Here is a 10,636-nt window from a genome sequence, read left to right as displayed (position 1 = left end):
AATAGCAAGCGGTCATAAAAATTAATAAATTAAAAGCCATATTGGTCTATGTCAATGATCTATTATTGATAAGGATAAACTCAGCAGAAATTTAACATATGGTCATTGGTCAACCTTTAAAAGTTGTACATTACTAGAGCCTAATTTGGTGTCATGATTGTGAATCAAACAAGTGATCTCAAAAGTAATAAACAATGAAATTTTATTGTAGAAACAATTTTCTATCAAAAAACAAATTTACAACACCCTACATTACAAACAAAATAATTTTTTATGGCAACTTTTAATGACGACCGAAAAAGTCACCACTAAAAGTGGTCTTTTGGCAGTGACAATATGTCACCACCAAAAGTTGTGACAAAAAATAAAATTTTCACGGCTATTTTTAAATATTGCCGCCAAAAGTATATTTTTGATAGCAACCTTTAATAGTTGCCGCCAAGAGTGGACTTATGTCACAATGAAAAGTATTTTTATAAAAAATAATTTAAAAATTAAAAATAATTTGTATAATTATTTTTCGTGACAACATTTGTCTCCAATAAAAGCATTTTCACAAAATTAAATATAGTTGTAAATTATATGAAATAATTTATAAAATTATCATTTAAATTATTAAAAAAGTTCTTATGAATTATTTTAAAAATTTAAAAAAATAAAATCATTCGAAAGATATTTATGAAATTAATTTTCTCATTTTATTTACAAAATTAGAAATAAATGATATATAGGATCATGAAATAAAAAGAATAATAGTGAAGATGTGCTAAGTTTAATTATGAAATCATGTTCTAATTTTGTATTATTCATAATCTTTTTTTTGTCATATATAGCTTATATTTTATTTAAGAATTATGTTATTAAGCTAGTATTTTAATATAATAAATTAAAATCTTGATGGGTTATTACTTTCAATTATAATTAGGTTAACTAATATAATACATGTTTACAAATAAATTATATACTTAATAATTTTCATTTAAAAATAAAATTAAAAATTAAAAATTGGTTACAATATTTATAAGAAAATTATTTAATATTTAAAATTTGTTTATTTTAAGTTCATTTCCCGAACAAAATAATATTTATTGGTAAAAAATAATATTTTACTAAAAATATGACATAAATATTCATATAAATTATTTTATCATATTAATAATTGAAAATAAAATATAATATATGTATATTTGTTAATAATATATTTTTTGATATATGTGTATGTAGTTAAATAACATAAGTTTAATTTTATATATAATAACTATAAGTATATTTTAATTCAACTGGTAAAGGAGAATGGCTTTATGCTTGGAAATGAAAGGTCAAGAGTTCAAACCTTGGCTTTAACATATTTTGCATCAAATGTTTAATGTGGCACATGGGGGTGATATAGCGCATGATGTCGCTTGAGGAGGCACGCGCGCGCACACGTGGTAGGTGACATGGCACGAGGTAGTAGGCGATTGGCATCATCTACCAACCATGTGGCATACGACGTGGCATCACGTGATGTACACGTAAGGCTGGGCCACCCCATTTAAGCCCCTTTTTATAAGAGTTTGGATTTAAAAAATTGGTCATTTTTAGGAAATTTAGGTTTAGAGCTCGGCCTTAATAGGCCCTAAAAAAGGGCCCAAGCTCGGGTGGTCCCTCCAAGTCCACTTTCCTGTTTTTTTTTCACCCCCAATTCAAAACACATAGCTTTACTTGAGGAAGAAAAATGAAAACCCTAGAGCTGAGATGCTCACTTGACAACACACGATACTCCCTCTTCTCAATCACTAAGCTCTTACCTCTCCACTCTTGCCTCTCGACCTTTGAAGTTCAAGCTAGCTTGATCACTCTCCTCACTCCAACTGACTATCTAGGCAATGGTAAGTCTGTCGACTCATGGAATCATGATGCCATTACCTCTCGTCTCTCAATCTCGCTCACTACTTGGTTGCTCTTCTCACTCCTTTGATTCTCGATCTTAGCTTTAGATCACGGTGCTCAGTTTCTCCCCTTCATCCTCTACATAATAAATCAACTTCCACCCCATGTTGCAAGGAAAATGTTTCAGGCTTTCAATATGTAAGAAGTATTTTTCCCTTGTCCATGCTAGAGGATGAGTAAGATTTAGGGTATGTTAGGATTAAGGAAATAGGAGGGAAGGAAAGGTTTGGTCCAAGTCTTGTTGCATCCTGCTAAATTCAAGCATACCTTAAACAAGACATTGTTATGTTGCAAATTTGGTTCCTTCAAAGATGGTTGAATTAATGTAATGTCAAAATGTCTGTTGAACTTATGTTTCCTTAAATAAACTTTCTCATGTGGCACCATGATATGCCTTGTGTTGTTGTGATCAATAACTACATGACTTTTGAGTTATTGATCGAATGGTTTGATTATTGAGATATGGGTATTGTACGATTGTGGTAATCAAGCTTCCTAGAGCAAGGGATACATATTGGACTAGGTCTTGGTGAGGAGATTCTTGTGTTTTGGAGTGATAGGATTCTCCTTTATAACTAAGGAGGTTGATCTTTTCTACAAATTATCAAAAATGGATTTATATGCATTCGAGTTAATATCTTATGTATTTCTTATCTTCCAATTGCTTTGAGACATTTTTTTTGATATTTTAATTAATTAGTCATCTTTAATTTTTATATCTTTTTTCCTAAAATAAACTTAAGAGCTTGGCCCTATGTCCTTTGAATAAGGGCCTAGCCTTAAAAATAGAGCATTTTTAGGGAAATTAGGCATTTAGGCCTAGGCCTATATGGGCCAGGGCCCTGTTTCCCAGCTCTATGTATCCATGGAGGAGTGACGTGGTATAAAATTTATTATTATTTTTTTAAAAAATGTTTTGGCAACAACAAAAGTATAAAAACTATTAGCAACGGAAGTTATGGCAACGACCTTTCACTGCTAAAAACTTTTAGCAATGACTTTTGGAGCCAAAAGTCTTTTTTGTTTTGTTTGTTTTGTAGTGCTAACTTGTAACTAAACAATATGTCGCAAAATAGGTTTGTGGCAGACTACAATAATATACCAAGGCCAAATGCTAGAATATGGTAGTATAGGCAACTCTGGCGGTCTCTTAAGTGAACTTAAAATTCCACAGCTCAAGCCACCCAATATTTATAGCAATAACATCAATGCATTATTACTGTATATCATCAGCTAACTACTAATTCACTTTAAAGGAGTGAATAGTTAGCATACTAACTATAAACCTACTATATATAGATCATCAAATGATCTATAATAAAAAATATCTTTTGTCTTTCTTGTTGAAGTTCAAAGCAATTAATTAACTATCTATAACAGTCAATTTTTTCATGCATGATTGTAGAAGCTAATATTAAATTAAATATATGTAACAAATGACGTGTATATATATATACATATATATAAAAGACAAAACATGGACAAAAAATTAAAATATATTCACACTTACCTTTTACTGCAGAGATTTCGATATTACTTATACAAGACAAGAAGACAGTATCTGCCAAAAAAACAGAGGTCACAAAATTTAGCATTAACTAGAGTAGAATTAGTCCAGAAACGCATGAGTATAAGATTCAAAGTGACAATAATATGCATTCCATCACACAGCAAAAGAAATATGATAGGATATATTAGTTTTACCTCTTTTACTTGAAGATCTCACAGTTGTTCCTTTTCACTTTCTGTTTTTTTCCCCTTTTTCCGAACTTAAAAAAGAACAAAGTATTGAAGACGAAAAATAAACCAGTCTTTCACACAAGAAGACAACACCTCAAAATCTGTCAAATACAAACACACAAAATTTATTGTTGGTGAAAGAATAATTGATACAAAGTTTTAGTGCCAAATACAAACATTATGGTTCCCAAGGGAAGTGAGACAATGTTTTAACTATGTTGATGAAAGGCTTCTTTACATATTTGATGAAAACTGATTTTTGGGCAAAAATGTGTTTGGCAAGATGGTAGAATTATGATTTTTTTTAATATTAGTATTGAAAGTTTACTAAGAAACAATGCAAGAAAGGAAAGAAAGAAATCAAAGTGGTGATATTAATTTCTCTCATCAATACACACACACATAAGTTGAGTATTTAAAAAGATAGGCGCCCTTTCAATATAATATATAAGGCTAATATTTTTAAAGAGAAATGGGAAACACACATATACATACAATAACACTTGTTTTTGAAAATAAAAAATAAAAATATCTTAGATCAAGGAGGGGCAAGATAGTTAAAATAATGTTTTATAAACCTTGACAAAGTTGGCGATAGATTTTTTTTCTATAGTAGGAAACTCCTTTTCTTTTTGTTTTTTTTTTTCCTTTTCCTCTTCCTTTTTCTTTTTTATGTTGCGGGAAACCTTTCCTTGACTAATTTTATGAGGCTTACTTCTGTTGTATAAAAGGATATCAATTCCGTGGTAACTTAAATAATGTGTGCCAAACATAACCTTTGATCCAAAAGAATTAATTCTATTTTTTTCTTCCAACAAAAGATTTTGAATTTTTTGATAACCACATCTCATCTTGTTAGAGATAAAGAAATCAAACATCTAGAGGATAGAAGATAAATTAAAAATATATAAAGCTTAGGGTGTGTCTAGCTAAGGACTTGTTTGTTTTAGCTTATTTCATGAAAAAATCACTTATTTTTTTTAAAAAATTATTTTGTGAGTTTTTTATGATATTTATTTAAACTTTTAAAAATAATTAGAATAAAAAAAGAAGATTTCTGATTATTTTAAAAAGCTACTTTGAGTGACTTTTGAAAATAATCTAATGCAATGAATGAGAGAGTATATTTTAAAGAAACAAAATATGTGAAGATATTATAAAATTTTAAAATAATATAATAATAAATCATTTTTATAAAATAAAAATTAAGAAAGATATCATAAAATTTAAAAATAACTAATTAATAATTATTTTTTATTATTGTAACAAAAAAAATAATATTTGTTTCTTATAAATCTCTACAAAATAAATATTTTTTTTTATAAAATCTCTAAACTATCAAAAATCACTTATTTTTTAATCTTAAACAATTAGGCACTAAATGACTTAAATTATTTTAATGAAGTAAACTACCATCAAGCATACATATATCGTGTTTGGCACGGGAAAATGATTTTGGTAGAAGCAAAAGGGGAAATAAAAGTAAAAGTGGAAGTGAGGTTTAAAAATATATTTGATACACAGATGAAAATGAGATACAAAAAAGTCGAAGCATAAGCAACCTACCACTTTCATCGTCTAACAACTCCATTCCAGAAAATAATCAATCCACAGCTAAACAATAATTTCCAGAAAAATAATCAATTCAAAACTCAACAACAATCAATCGCCAAAAAAATAGCACAACTTCAGACAAGAAATCAAAGCCAAATACCAGAAAGCCACAAATCAAAGAATTGAAGCAGATTGACAAAGAAGATGGATGAAGGAATGGCGAGATGAAGGAGGAGAAGGAGATCTGAAGAAGAAGAAGAAAATCAACCCAGAAAGACAAAAGAATCATAGCTCTCGCCTCAAGACTCGCCCCTTCAAACCCACAGCATCTAACGGGAGCGTGACGTACACCGGCGATCCCCTCCCCTGACACTAAGGTGAAAAACTGTGTTGTTCACAAGGGGAATCTCCAGTGCCCGGCGAGACAGAGCCATTGGCATCGGAGAATTTGATAGATTGAGCTGAGATGACGAGTTAAAGAGCGAGCTTGGTTTGTGCGAGACTGAGGCAAGGACGGAGGGGAAGCGCAAGAGGCGAGTAAACTGGGTCCATGGAGCAAAAAGAAGGTGAGAAGCTTGGAGTCGAGGGAGAAGCAATCACACACCATCGCATCTGGGTCGAATGGTTGAAGTGAGGGGGAGAAGCTTGAAGGGCAAAGATGGCAAATGAGGAAGGAAGTGAGGGAGGAACCCAGTTCCATAGGTATACGGGAGGAACCAAGTTCTATCACTTTTTATGGAAGTAGCTTCCTCAGATAAATGGGTTCCTGTGTACCAAACGTTCTATATTTAAGATTTCACTTCCACTTCCACTTCTCCGCCTTCAATTCCACTCTACCAAATAAGCCATTAATATAAGGAGTTTAACACATCTTACCCTTTTTATTTGAGCTAGTCAAACAAACTTACTCCTCTAATTTCTTGCCAACTTATTCCTCTAATTATGTTATTGCATAGATTATAAGCAAAAGAAAACTTTCGTAATATTACAACTTTAAAGATTAATTATATCTCTTATTTCTTAAATCAGATAAAAAAACATTATCATGATTGTTACACGCTCCAAGCTGTCATTATAGCACATGCTACATCAAGTATGCAGAAAGATAATTGATCAAGTGTACGTTTGGTAATCGGCATTGATAAAATGAAACACAATCAAAATGTGTTCTAACCCCCTTTTTTTTTTCAGGGATTTTAATGCTGTTTGATGAAGAAACTTACTTTCACACAGAAAAACAGAATAAAAAAAAATCTGTTTTAAACAAAAATACAAAGGAAGTTTAGCACTGATGAAAAAAGTTAATACAAAATAAATGCCTGACAAATATAAGACACGAAGTGATTAAAAATATTTAGTAGATGACCAAATCAATTATTGTTTTTTTTTTTTAAAAAAAAGAGCAGCCAAAAGAAGGTCTTTTTAATTTGACAGGATCTTGGGTATCATTTATATTCATTGATTTGGGTTGAATGCTGCTTCGCATGGAAAGCAAAGGTACGTTGTTGCAAGCATCAACTTTGAGACGTGCATTAAAATTTAATCTTATTTTAAATTATTCAAATAAAAACAATTAGAAACTTCTAAAATAATGACTATATATTTTAAATAATCTTTTAATTGTCTAGACGAATATATCGCAAAAGACAAAAGACAAGTATATAAAAAAAATGAAAACAAACATTATCAATACAGTTTTACCTTTTTTCAAGAGATTTCAATGTTGTTGGACAACGAGACCTCCTTTTTACTTTTTTACTTTTTTTTTTCTTTTCAAATTTGGAGCAGAACAAAGTGTTGAAGCAGAAATGAAAAGATTCTTCACAGCAATAGAAAAGAACACAATATCTGCCAAACGCATAGAGACCAAAATTTAGTACACTAGAAAATAATCGAAAAAAATTGCATAAAAGGCATGAACTTTAAACTGATTATGTGCAGCATTCATTACTTGGCATCCAAAAATTAATTTAAGGTTAACAATCTGTAGATCTTAAGAGTAATTATGAGCTTTTAACATTTCTCATTTTAGATTTCGGTATAAAATATCTATTTTTAACTTTTGGGCTGTTAATTTCTAGAGTCCTTGAGATTATTTTTCCTTTCTTTATTTGATTGTAATTCCTCATTTTCTTGTAAACTTAAGAGTATGAGAATCACACTAAGTTAAGTATTCTGATACTATTTGGCTAGTAAAAAAGGGGGAATACTTGTATTTAAAAATGGGAAAAAGTACATTAACTATATAAGCTTAATTAGATGTAATTTTTTATTAAAAATATTCTCTAAGAACTATATATATGACTAATGTTATTGCCATAAAACACTGTCAATTTTTTTTTTTTTCATTTTTTATGATCTTCTCCTGTGAAATTCATGTTGCCTTCATCCTTATAAAACTCTATAAATCCTTTACTTTTATAAAAAAATATATTATGAATGATACTATACTTTTGATATAATGTAATTATGATTAACTATAGAATGATGAGGGCAGGATTAATATAGAGGGGAGAATTTGTGAAAATTTGATCACCCATATAGCTATAATGTTTTTCACAATAAAAAGAAGTACTCTTAATACTCAAAATTTAAACCATTGTATTTATTTTTGACCATAGGAATATATATTAATTGTCAATAAATGTCAATATTATAATTAGTGCGCGTATATTGATCAGAATTATATAAAAAGCCAAAAGTGCAAACCTATTACTCTATTTGATCCTATTTATAAGTCACTTCTAGCATGTTTCACTAAAGCCAAAGAAAACATTACATCTTAGTAACTTTGTCTTAAAATTTCATAAGTTTTCATCTTTACTGCTAATAAATATTTTTAAATTTCATTACTAATATTTGTATTCAAAGCATTTAATAAGGGTAAAAATATAAAGAGAAGCATTGGAAATTGGTAAGTGCCCTATAAATAGAATCAAATTTTTTCTTCTCTCTCTACTTTATAGATGGAACCAAAGGAGCATATGTTAAAAGACAAAACTCTATGATAAACATGATAAAAAAAAACTATCAAAATAAATTCTCACCTTTTTTTGGTAGAGATTTCAATATTATTCAACAAAGAAACCTCTGTTTTGGAATATTTGAAGAATATCAAAATAATGAAGAGAAAAACGAAAAATCTTCACACTGCAGGATGACGAGAATGCAGAATCGGCCAAGCAAATGACAACAAAAGTTTTAGTTTTAGTAATTGAAGGATCATCACAAATGTATAGGGCAAGAGGAAAATTATATAACAATTTAAATGAAAGCACATATGTGTATGTGTGTGTTTTTTTAAAGCGATAATAAAATGCATTGACCATATAATAGGTTTTTTTTTTTCATCTTTGGAATGATATGATATATATAGTTTATACTTCTACTATATATGTTTTAAAATATTTTTCTATGATTTGTGGTGTGTGTGTATATATATTTGCCAATGATTTATGAGTATATGCCCCAAGGATAAGTTTATCCCAAAAAAGCAAGTTCTTTGAGTGAGAGTATTTGTTGGACTTATAAATAAACGGCACTTTTCTTATGAAACTTCTTGATGTAGGACTCATACAATATAGGACTCACATGAAGAAGTTATAGCATAATAAATTTACTATTCATCATGTTTCAAGTTACTATATATTGAGTTTTTCTACAATCACAAATAGTTTTTTTTTTAATGAGAAATGATACAAAGAAATTAAAATAGTTTATACTGAGACAAAATCAAGAGAAGACTTCATCTCATCATCCACCTCCTTGACAGTTAATCAAAAATAGTAAAAACACCTAAGTGATCCTAGGCATTACTAGTTAAGTAATGGGCACAAAAATTGGCTTCCCTAAACATAAGATTAACCTAAAAAAAAGTATTTTATGATCATTAGTTCTTGACAACATAAAAAAGTTAGAACCTAAACTTCTCACAAAGTTATAGGTATCCCATTATGAGGATTATTTTGCCCACTAATCATCAACTCACAATCCCTTTGAGCCATGAAAATAATTAATTTGAATATTTAAAATACCTCACCATATAATTTTCCTTTAGGTTTAAAATTTTTGATTGTTAAGTTACCAACTTTTCTATTGAGAGGCCTTGTATCCCAAGAAGTTGTCAATTGTTATTTGTTAAGTTGATTAACTCTCCAAAAAGGGTAAACAATCCAGTAAAATTTTGACACATAATCAAATGCTAACATAAATGAAGCATAGAAAGCACCGACATTTTAATCAAACTTATTATTGGATAGAAAAAACTGACAATATGCTAGTGTTGATATCACTGAAAATCATTCTCATATGTATAAAGCAAAGAACAATACACGTAGAGATGAGCATTTATATTATACACACCTCGATTGTAAAACTAAAAATTGAAGTAGCAACAATTGAGTCTTGACAACGATTGATCAATTGGACTTGTTGACAATTGGTGAAAGCAGGAATTGTAGAGAGAGTTATCTATTTTCTTAGCTTAATTATATATAATGAGAGCAAGAATCTCACAGGAGTGTGTGCCACTCAAAGGTGATCCTTCTTTAGTCTTTATTAGGGGAAAAAAGGGTGACAGTTTTCATCAAGCTCTCCTCAATGTTGTCATTGTCCATGTTCTTTGCTTCTTGCTTTGCGTGTGTCTGTGTGTTACTTTTTGAAATTATTTTCAGTCCATTATCAATTCCCTTATGAACTTCAAGCATTCCTCAAATACTTTTTCCCTCGAGAAGAGCAAGAGGAAGAGGCCAAGAAAGGCATAAAGCAGCCATGGAACTTCTTGTTCTTCAAGATATGCTTAGTATGTACATAAAGCAAGAAGCTTTGTATTAAGGACCAAAAAAAAAAAATTAACTTCATCTTATATACAATAAACCATGATACTCCCTCTGTTTTTTATTGTTAGAGAAACTACTACTTTTGATTTATATTTTTATAAGAAAAATCACTCATTTCAATAAGTATTTATTACACATTTCCTAAATCATTTCTCATAATTTACATTAATGATAAATAATTAATTTATACTTATGTTGATTAATATAAGGCATTTTAATTCACTAATTTTATTTTTAGACATAATTATTATAGTTAATTAACTTTCTTAAATTGTATGATACAGTTTTTTTCTTATATACAGAAAGAGAGGGAGCAGTTTGTAATCCATGATGAAAATTTATAGGTAGATGGAATCACTGTGGGAGCGTAAAAAACCCTGGAACTGAGTAAAAGTGGCTAAATTTATAAATAAAATTAGGGGAAAATCTCCAAAGAGAGAAAGGGCTAAAACCATATATGGAAGTTCACCAGAGAGGGCTCTTACAAAAGACTCTTTTTTGATTCATCGGTATTGAAATCATAATTAAGGAGCTTTGTGTTTGGGAATGGATAATAAAGTGGGTATATTCAG

The 10,636-nt window shown here is 29.6% G+C and overlaps 1 long non-coding RNA gene across 1 annotated transcript; it reads right to left on the bottom strand.

The window, feature by feature from the left end:
- Positions 1-5,272: 5,272 nt before the first annotated feature.
- LOC129312551 (uncharacterized) lies at positions 5,273-9,678 on the bottom strand. The gene is made up of 3 exons (XR_008593622.1): positions 9,589-9,678; positions 6,928-7,074; positions 5,273-5,992 (listed from the first exon to the last, which is right to left on the bottom strand). It is a non-coding gene; the product is annotated as an uncharacterized LOC129312551 (long non-coding RNA).
- Between the last annotated feature and the right edge of the window lie 958 nt (positions 9,679-10,636).

Source organism: Prosopis cineraria, unplaced genomic scaffold, assembly GCF_029017545.1.
Source record: "Prosopis cineraria cultivar Desert tree isolate PC_DT_omini unplaced genomic scaffold, ASM2901754v1 PC6, whole genome shotgun sequence".
In the NCBI taxonomy this organism is placed as follows: Eukaryota; Viridiplantae; Streptophyta; class Magnoliopsida; order Fabales; family Fabaceae; genus Prosopis; species Prosopis cineraria.
Note: the sequence above shows the minus strand (reverse complement) of the source record. Positions and strands in the feature narration are given on the sequence as shown.